We start from the raw sequence: 12,465 nt of genomic DNA, 5'->3' as shown, positions 1-12,465 counted from the left end.
TAATGGAAAGGTTCTGCAGATTCCTATAACAGAAAGATGCTTCTGTAGTCCAGGGCTGTGGCTTTTGTGGCCCAGTCGGCATTCCTGCTATAAAAGTGTAACAGCCTTCATTGCTTTCCAGTAATTGCTGCCACTGACAAGAACTTTTCCAGAAGCAGGACACCCAGGCCACTTCTTAAAGCTTCTATTAAAATACTTTTCATTATTAACTTTCTGCTTGGTGCTTGGCACTGTGGCCTAGGCCTATAGTACCAGCTTCTAGGGAGGCCGAGGCAGGAGGATCATTTGAGGCCAAAGTGGGCAATGAAAAGAAAAAGTCACATACGTTGGTAAACAGAGCTAATGTGAGACCATCATTACAATCAAGAGAATGAGCGCATCTGTCACCCGTGTTTAGCTTGTTCTCTTGTAATGTTCACACTCCCCAGCTCTCTAGGTAACAGTGGTTTCCTTTATAATAAATATTTGCACTTTCTGGAATTTTAAGTTATACTAAAGTGTATATATATATATATATATGTATATATATATATATATACACACACACACGAGTTGCATAATTATTTTGGGATTCAACAATATTTATGTGAAAAGTTCTTAATGGTGGCTAAGTCAAATTTTGTTCTATGGACAAATCACTAGGGATATTTGTGTCACTTAGATATTTTGATTACAAATAAAGCTGCTGTGACTATTTCAGCTTTTATAGGGATACAGATTTATTTGCCTTGTATTAAAATTATAATGCCTGAATTACAACATAGGTGAATGTTCCTCTGGCACAATCATGATAGGAGGAAGGGTGGCCTCTAACTTTTCAAAGAACTCAACATGCAAGTATGGGAACCACTGGCAAAGCTGTGTGCCACCTGCCAGATGACAGGAGAGCCAGACAGAACCAAAAGTGAGGTGTGGTTATTTAGTAGATGAAGTAGGAGATATGGCTCCTGAGTTACCTAGGGAAAGACTGAAGAGACAATGATCAGAAGTGGGGAGGGCAGGGGCTGGGAAGGTGGCTCAGTGGTAGAGCGCTTGACTTGCATGCCTGAGGCCCCGGGTTCGATTCCTCAGCACCACATAAGCAAAAAGAAAAAAGCCGGAAATGGCGCTGTGGCTCAAGTGGTAGAGCGCTTGCCTTGAGCTGAAGAGCTGAGGGACAGCGCCCAGGTCCAGAGTTCAGGCCCCACGACCGGACTCCCCCCCCCCCCCCAAAAAAAAAAGAAGTGGGGAGGGCAAATGATGTTCACCTGAGAGACATAGACATAGACATGATGAGCATACATAGGTGCTTACTAAAAGGTAGAGGTTCTTGAACAAAGGAATAAAATCCACTGGGAAGGTGAAACAATGCCATGTCAAAAGAGCTGAGAAACACTAGGTTTAAATCTGAGCCTGAACTAATAATATCTGCAATGTGAGGCTTCCTTTATGAAAAAAAAATGTACACTGAATGCCCTAGACTTTTTAATACATGTTCTGTACATTCTCGTTCAGACCTGGCCCTCGGCAGGAATGCTGGCGGCTCAGAGGCCCGGCAGTGCCTGCCATGCTGCTCTGAGCGCTGCTGCTCTGAGCGCTGACCCATAGGCCTGCAGCGCCCCGCTACCGCACCTGCGTTCACGTGTGGAGAGGGGCAGCGCGGCAGAAGCATGGCAGGGCCTGGCCAGCCCTTTCCCTTCCTGGGAGCTGCCATGACCACGGTCACCCGACCGGACGTGGGCTGTGCGCCCGTCTGACATCCCCGGAGCCCCTTACCGGGCCGGGTTCCGTGTGTGGCCGGGGCGCGAGCCCCGTCGAGGGTCTCCCACGGCCCGGGGCGGCGAGGACGGGTCGGGCTGCCCACCCGGCACGGGCGCCCCGCGAGGCCCGAGCTGAGGACGCCAGGGGCGGTGTCGCCGGAACCCTTCTGACAGGTAAACACCGCCAGGCGGCCCCTTCCCGAGCCCTCGAGGGCTTCCATTGGCTCATCTCGCCCATCGTTGGCGCGTTGCATTCAGGGAAATGTAGTTCACACAGCATCAGCGGCGTTCCTGGGTAGTTGAAATGACGCCGGCGAGCAGAGGTTACAAGGGAGGAAAAACGCCCCTTGTGGATGGGGACAGAAGGGAAAAAGAGTGCGGGTGACAGTGTCCCAAAAGAAGTGCACTCGTGACCTGAGATGCAACTGTAAATGCACATCGCCGTTATAATAATAATAAAAAAAAAAACCTGTTTAATGCTACTTGGGACCATGATATGACGGCAGGCCGCCCTGCGGGACCGGGGCACGGCTTCCCCGGTCTCCCCCCACCCCTGCTCCGGTCACCGCACTTACAAGGCCTGATAACGGACGTCTCACACTCCCTGCACTGGTAAAGCCTCTCTCCAGTTTGGACTCTCTGGCCTGTAACAAGGTCACATTTCCTGTTGAACAACTTCCCACGTTCTCCACTCTGATGAGGTTGGACTCTGGTGTGAACTCTTTGATGGATACTGAGGCTGGAGTTCTGACTGTAGGTTCTCCCACCTACTCCACATTCATAAGGCTTTTCCAAGGCAAGGACTCCTGAATGACTACTGTGGTGTTGACCACCACGTGCCCACCGGTTGAGAAAACAAAACTTTAATATACTTTAAAACTGATTTTGTAAATTTCAGGTTATGTCTTATTAAAGTACAAGTATGAAAATTCATACTAGCTTTGAGATTTATGAATTGCATTACTTGCATCTAAGAGTTACCCCTCTCTTCTGCAACATTTTCTTTTTAAATCTTGCCTTTATTGTTTCATCAGTTGTTCGCTTTTTATGTCGGTTGTGGGGCTTGAACTCAGGGCCTGGGTGCTGTCCCTGAGCTCTTTTGCTCAATGTTAGCATTCTACCACTCTGAGCCACAGCTCCACTTCCAGTTCTCCGGTGCTTAATTGGCGATGAAGAGTCTCACAGGCTTTCCTGCCCTGGCTGGCTTCAAGAATCTCAGATCTCAGTCTCCTGTGAATGCTATTATTTGTTGATAAATATTTTCACCTGCCTTGCCACACTGTCTCTCAAATGAGGGAGCTGCTTCTCAACAAGCATCTGTAAGTGGGTAAGGAGAGCAAGGGAGTTACTGAAGCAGCTGCTCTTGCAGGCCTGTAGCCATTGCTCAGGGAGATGGAGTTTGGGAGGACTGAGGCCCCAGGCCAGCCAGAGCAAGAAGTGAAACCCATGGCAACAAGCTGGCCAGACTGTGGTCCCTGCTTGGGGACAGTTCAAGTGGTATAGTGCCTGCCAAGCAACCTAAGCACAAACTCCAGCACTACCAGTACTACAAGTATGCATGTGTGCACGCACACATACACGAATACATATATATATGCAAGTGCTGCAACCCTGTGTCCACCCAAATCTTTCTCTCCTCTCTTTCTTCTTTCCCCTTACCAGAATCCACCCAAGCTGGCACCCTGATCTTGGACTTCTGGTTGTCAAAACTGTAAGGACTCTCTTTTTCCTAAAGTCACCCACCGTATGTCATTTGTTCTAGCAGTCTCTCTGAGAGACTTCCTGGGCTGGGACTGTTGTCTCAGAGATGGTGTGGCTTTCTCCTGGGGGGAGGAGGCTGAGGGAGAAGCACTGAGGGTGGGTCCAGGCTGTTAAGAGTGTGACTCTGGCACAGTGCTCCAACTCCCACAGTGTCCACCCATCCACCAGAAGCTCCTCTCCCAGCTGTACCAAGCAGATGCAAGCTGTCAGCTTTCTTGAACTATCCCAACATCTAGCTCACAGCACCACTGTTCCCATATTACATCCTATTCTTTTTTTATTTTCATTTTAATTTAGGAAGGATGGAAACAAAGGAAAAGTCAGGAGACCTGAGTCTAGCTTCATTATTTTTTTTTTCTGCCGGTCCTGGGCCTTGGACTCAGGACTTGGGCGATGTCTCTAAGCCTATTTGTCTCAAGCTAGCACTCTTCCACTTGAGCCACAGCACCACTTCCGGCTTTTTCTGAGTAGTTCTGGAGGTGAGAGTCTCACAGTCTTCCTTGCCTGGGCTGGTTTTGAACCATGATCCTCAGATCTCAACCTTCTGAGGAGCTATGATTGCAAGCGTGAGCCACCAAGCAACTGGTAGCCTCATTTTTAAGTCAACCTAATCCATTTTCACTAATAGCATAAATGGGACCTCTAAGTCATATAAATGTAGTCAATAGGAAATATCACTGGGAAAGTTTTGTTTAATGAAAGAAATTTGCTGGCACAGTCTGGAGGACTGGCCAAAGAAATTATTTGAATTTCTAGTCAAAACCAGAGAAGAAAATCCTGACTGTTTCTCTTTCACCTTTAAAAGACTTGGATTCTGTTTTCCAGCTGAGGTCTATGAGCGCCAAGAAGCAGCCCGGGCCATATTATATACATTTATTTTCTGTCACATCCTTCCGACGCTTCTTTCTGTACAGTGCTTCTCTGGGAGCCAGTCTTGCTCATGTTCTCCATCCTCTGTTATCACTACAATTGTTCCCTCCGCCTCTGCTGGCACATCCCGCATCTCCCTCACAAACTTTCCATTGTTCCACTGTAAATGTCATTCTTTATACTTTGCGTCGGTAAAGCTTGCTGGTCTCTCAATTTCTTCTTTATGCTATTTTCTCTCCTTTTTGCTCTAATAACTAAAATGCAGAGACTGTGTTATTGAGATGATAATAAAGGAAGAACAGGAATAGAAGACAAAAGGAGTGGGAAGGGGGAAGCATAGACAAAAGCAACAGGATTGCCAGAGATCGTGACTACTGTTCAACAGGTGACAGGTTTTTGTTTGTTTTTACATTTTTTTCTTTTACTCAGGGCTAGTGCTTTACTAACTTGACCCTCACTTCCGCCTCCTTATTTTTGGTTTTTGAAATTAGGTCTCTGTGTAACCCAGGCTGACCTCAAACCCATTCCTCCTGCCTGGGCCACCAAGCATTAGGATAACAGACGTGTGCCAACCACACCCAGATGACAAAGAATTTTAAAATTATTTTCCCACTTCTTGTATTCAAGCTTTACAAATACTCAGCTGATAAGAAAATGACATTAAAATTTTTTCTCCTGCCGGGCGCCAGTGACTCACACCTGAAATCCCAGCTACTCAGGAGGCTGAGATCTGAGGATCTCGGTTCCAAGCCAGTCTGGGCAGGAAAGTCTGTGAGACTCTTATCTCCAATTAACCACCAGAAAACCACCAGTGGCACTGTGGCTGAAGTGGTAGAATGCTAGCCTTGAGCTGAAGAGCTGAGGGACAGCGCCCAGGCCCACAACTGACAACAACAAAAAACCACAACTTTTTTTCTCCTGGGAATGGTAGCGAACACGGGTGATCTCCCAGCACTGCCTGTCTTTTTTCTCAGTGCAGGAGTAATGTCACAAGAACAAGTGTGTGTAAAGGAAAGCTTCACTGTGGAAAAATGTTGTTTCCTAAACGTTACCTTAATCCTTGGAACTGTCCTCCATTAGGGAACCAATCTGTTTACCCCTTGTTTGATTGGATGAAAACAGCTACATTTGTGGAGTTATAAATAAATATCTTATCTCACCTATTACTATCTTTGAAAATCAAGCCATTCATTATTGCCAATTGAGCTGTCTTGTAACCTTGGGTCTAACAAGCCAAAATGTTCTCTACCTGAACCAATGAACTTTCCCAGCTCCTTTTCATTCTCAGGAAGCAGGTGAGCAGACTCCTCCAGACCATCGTCCTCAGAGCCCTCCTTCTCATCGCCCAAGAACGGTATCTCCACATTCTCATAAAGCATCGCAAGCTGCTGGCTTTCCTCTGACTTCACCAGTAGACTAGAGGAGGATATAGATGAACTCAGGAGCAGTTTACAGGAATAGTCAGGCTTTAATTATGAGACTTTCTGACCAAAAAGGGATGGTTTGAGCTAGGCACTGGTGGCTCACACCTGTAACCTAGCTTCTCAGGGGGCAGAGATCTGAGAACAACGGTTTGAAGCCAGCCCAAGCATGAAAGTCCGTAAGACTCATGTCCAATTAACTTCCAGAAAGCTAGAAGTGGTACTGTGGCTCAAAGTGACAGAGCACTCAGGGACAACACCCAGGCCCTGAGTTCAAGCCCTACAACTGACACAAAAAATGGTTTGTACATGATGGTAGGTGAAGGAAAACAGAGGGGGCAGGGAGGAAGAGAGAGAGGGAGTATACTGGTGGGGGCTTGAACTCAGGGCCAGGGTGCTATCCCCAAGCTTTTACACTCAAAGCTGGCTCCCTTCCACTTGAGCCAAAGCTCCATTTCCAGCTTTTTGGTGGTTAAAGATGTAAGTCTCATGGACTTTCCTGCTCAGGCTGGCTTTGAACCCTGATCCTCAGATCTCAGCCTGCTGAGTAGCTATGGTTACAGAAGTGAGTCACTGGCACCCAGAAGAAATACTTTTATTAAACATAGAAGAGCTCAATTTTCAATGCTGGTCAACAATTTCTGCCAAGAAATAAGTTACTTCCAAGGAATGGATCAAAGCCAGAATTGGAGTGAATGACTCACTCATATAGGGCACAAAATTTAAGGAGCTGACAAAATGATACCACAATCAAGCCAAATCATATTCCAATGTAATATGTTAAAAATAAAAATTAAGCTGAGTGCCAGTGGCTCATGACTGTAATCCTAGCTACTCAGGAGGCCAAGATCTGAGGATCATGGTTCAAAGCCAGCCAGGTAGGAAAGTCTATGAGACTCTGACTTCCAATTAAGCACCAGAAAACCAGAAGTGAAGCTGTGGCTCAAAATGGTAGAGTGCTAGTATTGAGCAAAAGAGCTCAGGGACAACACTCAGGCCCTGAGTTCAAGCCCCCTAACCAATATAATAATAGCCCAGAAATCCATAATGAACAAAATGTCAACATTTTAAATAAATACAGGTAGGTATTACTGACTTTTCCTTTAGCTCAGACTTCAATATATCTTGACCCTGTACTTAAAATGTTGACTCTTGGGCTGGGAAGGTGGCTCAGTAGTAGAGTGCTTGCCTTGCATGCATGAGGCCCTGGCTTCGATTCCTCAGCGCCACATAAGCAGGAAAAAAAAAAAGCTGGAAGTGGCACTGCGGCTCAAGTGATAGAGTGCTAGCCTTGAGCTGAAGAGCTGAGGGACAGTGTCCAGGCCCAGATTTGAGGCCCCATGACCGGACCCAAAAAAAAAAAAAATGTTGACTCTTCATGGTGGATACTGTTTGGCACTAATCTAAAAAAATTATTTTTGTTTTTTTGGTCAGTCACGGGACTTGAACTCTGGGCTTGGGTGCTGTCCCTGCACTATTCAGCTCAAGGCGAGTGCTCTACCGCTTGAGCCACAGGACCACTTCCAGTTTTCTAGTGGTTTATTGGAGATAAGAGTCTCACAGACTTCCCTGCCTGGGCTGGCTTTAAACCGCAATTCTCAGATCTCAGCCTCCAGAGTAGCTAGGTAGGATTATAGGCATGAGCTACCAGCACCTGGCTACTAATCTAAAATTTAAGTGCTATACTAGTATTGATCCTGATTACTGAGTCTGTCAACACACCTGAGGTGGTATCTTGCTTATGTCCCTGTGGGTTCAGTCCTGAAAGTGGCTCATTGAACGGCTTTTTCTGCTTAGTGTGGAAGTAGATGCTAGTGTTTTACATTTTGCTGATATGCCTACCTGCTAAGGTCTGCGTGACTTAGCTAAAATACACACACACACACACACACACACACACTCCTATTCTCTTAGGATTAGCTTATTTGTGTTCCAAGGTGCAGTGATGGAAAAGAAGGAAAGGCAATCCAGAAGTGTGCAGCAAGGTGAGAAGAACTGTCTGGTCACAAACATTAAAACCAAGGCACAGACAGAGGCAGAGACAGAGACAGACATACAGAGACAGACACAGACAGACATAGACAGACAGACAGACAGAGAGATGTAGCCTTGGGTCAGAAACCTAAGGGGTCCTCCAAACACCTGGGAATAAATATATTTTAATTCAATATTTTTATAAAACTCTGAAACAAATGCAAAAATCTACAATAAGTCAAATATAGGCTGGGAAGGTGGCTCAGTGGTAGAGTGCTTGCCTTGCATGCCTGAGGCCCTGGGTTTGATTCCTCAGCACCACATAAGCAAAAAGAAAAAAGCCAGAAGTGGCGCTGTGACTCAAGTGGTAGAGTGCTAGCCTTGAGCTGAAGAGCTGAGGGACAGTGCCCAGGCCCAGAGTTCAGGCCCCACGACCGGACCCAAAAGAAACAACAACAAAAAAATACAATAAGTCAAATATCAACGTTATAAATAAAGGCAGAATCCAACAGTGCTTTTAAATGTTAAGGGATTTTTCTTTTCCAAAAAATACTAAAGCAGCTGAAAATGTGTATGAAGAATAATGACATCAGTCTCCCAAAGGCCAGGGTTTTACACTTAGCTCCTGATATTTTGTAGTCTACTAAATTTTATTCTGTCCTGTTTATTTCCAGTTATACCATGACTCAAGTAAGTTCAATATACATTTTGAAAAATTCTGGAGAGCAAATTCATATTATAATAATTTAGCAATTATAAGCATCGTCACCATCCTTTTTTTTGGGGGGAGGGGAGGGGGTCCAATCATGGGGCCTGAACTCTGGGTCTGGGCGCTGTCCCTCCGCTCTTCAGCTCAAGGATAGCACTCTACCACTTGAGTCACAGTGCCACTTCCAGCTTTTTTCTTTTTGCTTATGTGGTGCTGAGGAATTGAAGCCAGGGCCTCATGATTGCAAGGCAAGCTCTCTACCACTGAGCCACCTTCCCAGCTCCCCTGCCACCCCACCTCCCCCACCCCCCGTCACCATCCTTTGACACCAAGTAATTCCCTAGCAAAGTTGTTGTACTGGCACTTAAAGGTGGCCAGCATTATGTGGCACAAACTTACTGTATTAGATAGAAGACCAAAATGCCACATACAAGGGCAATGCTGAGAGATGTACATGCAATGAAAATTACTTGAACGAGAACAGGTCTGCGTGGAATTACTGCAAAAAAAATGGAAAGAAAACAAATTCTCAAAAAATTTCATCTTAGCTGTGTCTCTTCTCAGTTAATATGTTAATAACACTGTAATTACAGAGAAAAAATAGTGAACAAAATCAGAAATATTTTGAAAAAGAACACCGTCAAAAATTTAAAATCCCGAGGCTAACCTGGACACAATAGCCCATATTTGTAAGCCCAGGGACTCAGGAGGTAGAGAGCAGGAGGATTGTGGTTTGAAGCTAAGCCCAGGCAAAAATTTGTAGAAACCCCTGTTCCAATCAATAAACCAGGCTGAGTGGCACACTCCTGTGATCCTGGCTACAAAGGTGGATATAGGTAAGAGGATCCTGGTCCAGGCTGGTCCTGGGCAAAAACACAAGACCCTATGTAAAAAAAAAAAAAAAAAAAAATCAAAGCAAAGGACTGGAAATGTGTCTAACGTAAAAAAGCACCTGAATAATCCCTGACTCCCTTCTGGTGGCCATCTCCATTCTTGATATTCTAGTAGATGTTCTCAGTAGATGTCAGTCCTGAGAGTAGCACCTAACACCAGTAGTAGATGTACCGGCCCTGCAATACCTGTCATCTTCACACAGACATGCATTGAAGCACCAGTCACCTGCAGACAGACTGACCCTTGTACTTCATCTATTCACTGACTCCACCATCACCCTGAGATGTACCAACCACTACAGAAACCATCCCCTTAAACAGGGCCAACACCTGTCACCTATGTAGCTGAGGGAAGAGTGGCACCCTATCACTCTCAAGTAATGGTGCTGGAACGAAAGGTGATTACAGGGCAAGTTAGTAAGGCCTTCTAGGCACCTGCATTCCAAGAGTCTCCAGCCCTTGCAGCTACTGAGAAGGTTAAAAAGCCATGGCTACTCTTTGTAGGCTCGGGTATATCATCCGTGCTGTTATCTGAAACTTAAAAAAAAAAAAAACACAGAATTACTATTTGTACAAAGTGAGCCAAAGAACAATTACCAAACAGTTACAAATGTATGACAAGAAAAATGAGGTTTTATTACAACCCAGCCTGACCTATGTAAACTGAGGAGAGACAGCCTTCAACTGGAACGCTAAACTGTTATATAATCTTGCATTGAGTCATTTTTTCAGAAAGGAGGTAAATGGGATGAAATCCCACGTTTAGGCCTGTGTGCAGTTACTCTGAACAGCCAGAAACTAAGTGGATTGTAGATTAAAAGTCAAAGCCATGACCTGGAAGAGGTCCAAGAAGACCTCATTAATCTGAGAATAATAAATCCCTTTACCCTTGCTATGTTGAAGCCCTGGCCCGCCCCAGGCTGTGGGTACACCTCCTGGAGGCATGAAGACAGAGGATGCATGAATGCAGCTGGCCTGAGACTCTCCCAGTTGGGAGAGGAAGGCAGAAATAGTCTTCTCTGTTAACAAACTTTGTTGAACATCTTGCTTGAGACAGTACAGTAAGATGAGACAATGAATCTCTGACCCAAAAACTAACCAAGACCCCTTACCTGATTCAGCCGTATCAAAAGGGTAACCAAATTGGCAGCCCTAATGTAGCAGATACAGGAAATGTCAGGATACATCATTATCAGAGATGCATCTCCATGGGACTCTACAGAGGAGTACCCAATCAGAAAAGCCTAAATAAGATGTGAGAATCACAACGAAAGGCTAATTGGGATACTCTGGAAATTTAGACTGAATTAATCAGGCTTACAAAGAAATTCACCAACGCTGACCCCAAAGCCCCTGAGAACCTGCATATAATTGATACAACTTTTGGTGGTCAGAGTGCCCTGTCACCAAGAAGGTAATCGCAACAGGTAGAGGAAGCAACTTATTGACAACTTATTGACATTGCTTAGAAGGTTTATAATGCTTGAGAGGAACACAAGTGGAAATCAGCTGTTTTTATGTACCCAAGTAAAGGGGACCCTCTAGAGATGACATATGGGTGACATACATCTGTCATCCTAGCTACATGAGAAATATAAAAGGAGGTTCATCTTTCAGGATACCTGAACATAAGCATGAGACCCTATTGAAAGAAAGAAAGAAGGAAAGAAAGAAAGAAAGGAGGGAGGGAGGGAGGGAGGGAAGGAAGGAGGGAGAGAGGGAAGAAGGAAGGAAGGAAGGAAGGAAGAAAGAAAGAAAGATAGATAGAAAGAAAGAAAGAGGGGTGTGGTAGAGTGCTTGCCTGGCAAGTGCAGGCCATGAATTCAAATCCCAATACCACTAAATTAACAACAGTAACAACAACAAGCAAAGCAAAGAAACAGCTGTCAAGAAGATACCTGACAAGTTCGTTGTGTCTTCAGAAAACTGGGGTTCATCTGCATAAGCCAAATGTAAATAAGGTAGGCATTCCAGCAGAAACAAAAATAAAACTGTGAAAGGACTCTGACCCTTATGCTCCATTCTAAAATCATCAACCCTTCATCATATAGATGAGGGAAATATTTAGCTGTAGTCCAAGGACCTGGAGAAGCTCTGCTCCTGGCAGTGCTTGGGTTCCGGGCTGGAGCCATCACCATGAGGTCAGCTTCTGTTGCTGCAGTAGAATTGTCTTCACGGAACCAGGTCAGCCAATGAAAGGTGTCCCGACTCAAGTGGGGTTCCGCTTGCAGGTGCAGACACAAAAGAGAGCAGGTCCATGCCAGCAGAGCATGAAGACTGGGGAGGGGAGTCAAACACAATGCTATTCATATTGATACGAAAAGCAAGGAAAGGAGGAATTATCCTGAGGTGAGGGAAGGACACAGTTCAGACCACATCTCTGGTCTCCTAGATGTTTGAGCCTCATGGTCATTTAACACCAGTTCAGTTCCCAAATGTGCAAATTACAGGAAGAAAGAGAACCTACCTCACAGGGTTAGTTATTAAATAAAGCAATCTGTGCCTAACTCTGAAAAGAAAATAGGTATTGAATAGATGTCATCTCTAATCAAGTCAACAAGAATTTTGTTCTCACAAATCACATCCAGTACCACATCCAAGATAACAACCTGGAGCCCAGCCAGGACTGCCTTCGAGGAAGCTCTGGCTGCTCGACAGAATCACCTGCATCGTCAACTCCGTCTGCCAATGTCATCAGTGCACGAGATTGGGTCCTCACTCCTGGCAGCTTTGCCCGAGTCCTGCCCAGATGGTCCCGTGACTCCAGACCTTGATGGCCCTCTACCTTGTGTGTGGTTACCCAGGTTAGGACCTTGGGTCAAACCATAGCAAGCACAGAAAGACAAATAACCAGACCACTGGCTGAAAAAATACAGATTTCTGGGTTTATGAATCTGGGGAGGGGAAGATCAGGGATCTATCATTGTAAAGGGTTTCCATGAACTTTTTAGGATGAGTTAGAGTAGCACAGATAGCTGGGCGATTCCCAGATGGAAAACCAAAGCAAGCCCCAGATTCTCCAAGAAATCTTCCCACACGGTGGCACAAACCTCTCTCCCGACTCCCCCCACTGCCCAGTGCCACCAGGAAGACCTACC

This window comes from Dipodomys spectabilis, unplaced genomic scaffold (genome assembly GCF_019054845.1).
Source record: "Dipodomys spectabilis isolate Male_0828 unplaced genomic scaffold, ASM1905484v1 ptg000080l, whole genome shotgun sequence".
Classification (NCBI taxonomy): domain Eukaryota; kingdom Metazoa; phylum Chordata; class Mammalia; order Rodentia; family Heteromyidae; genus Dipodomys; species Dipodomys spectabilis.
Note: the sequence above shows the minus strand (reverse complement) of the source record.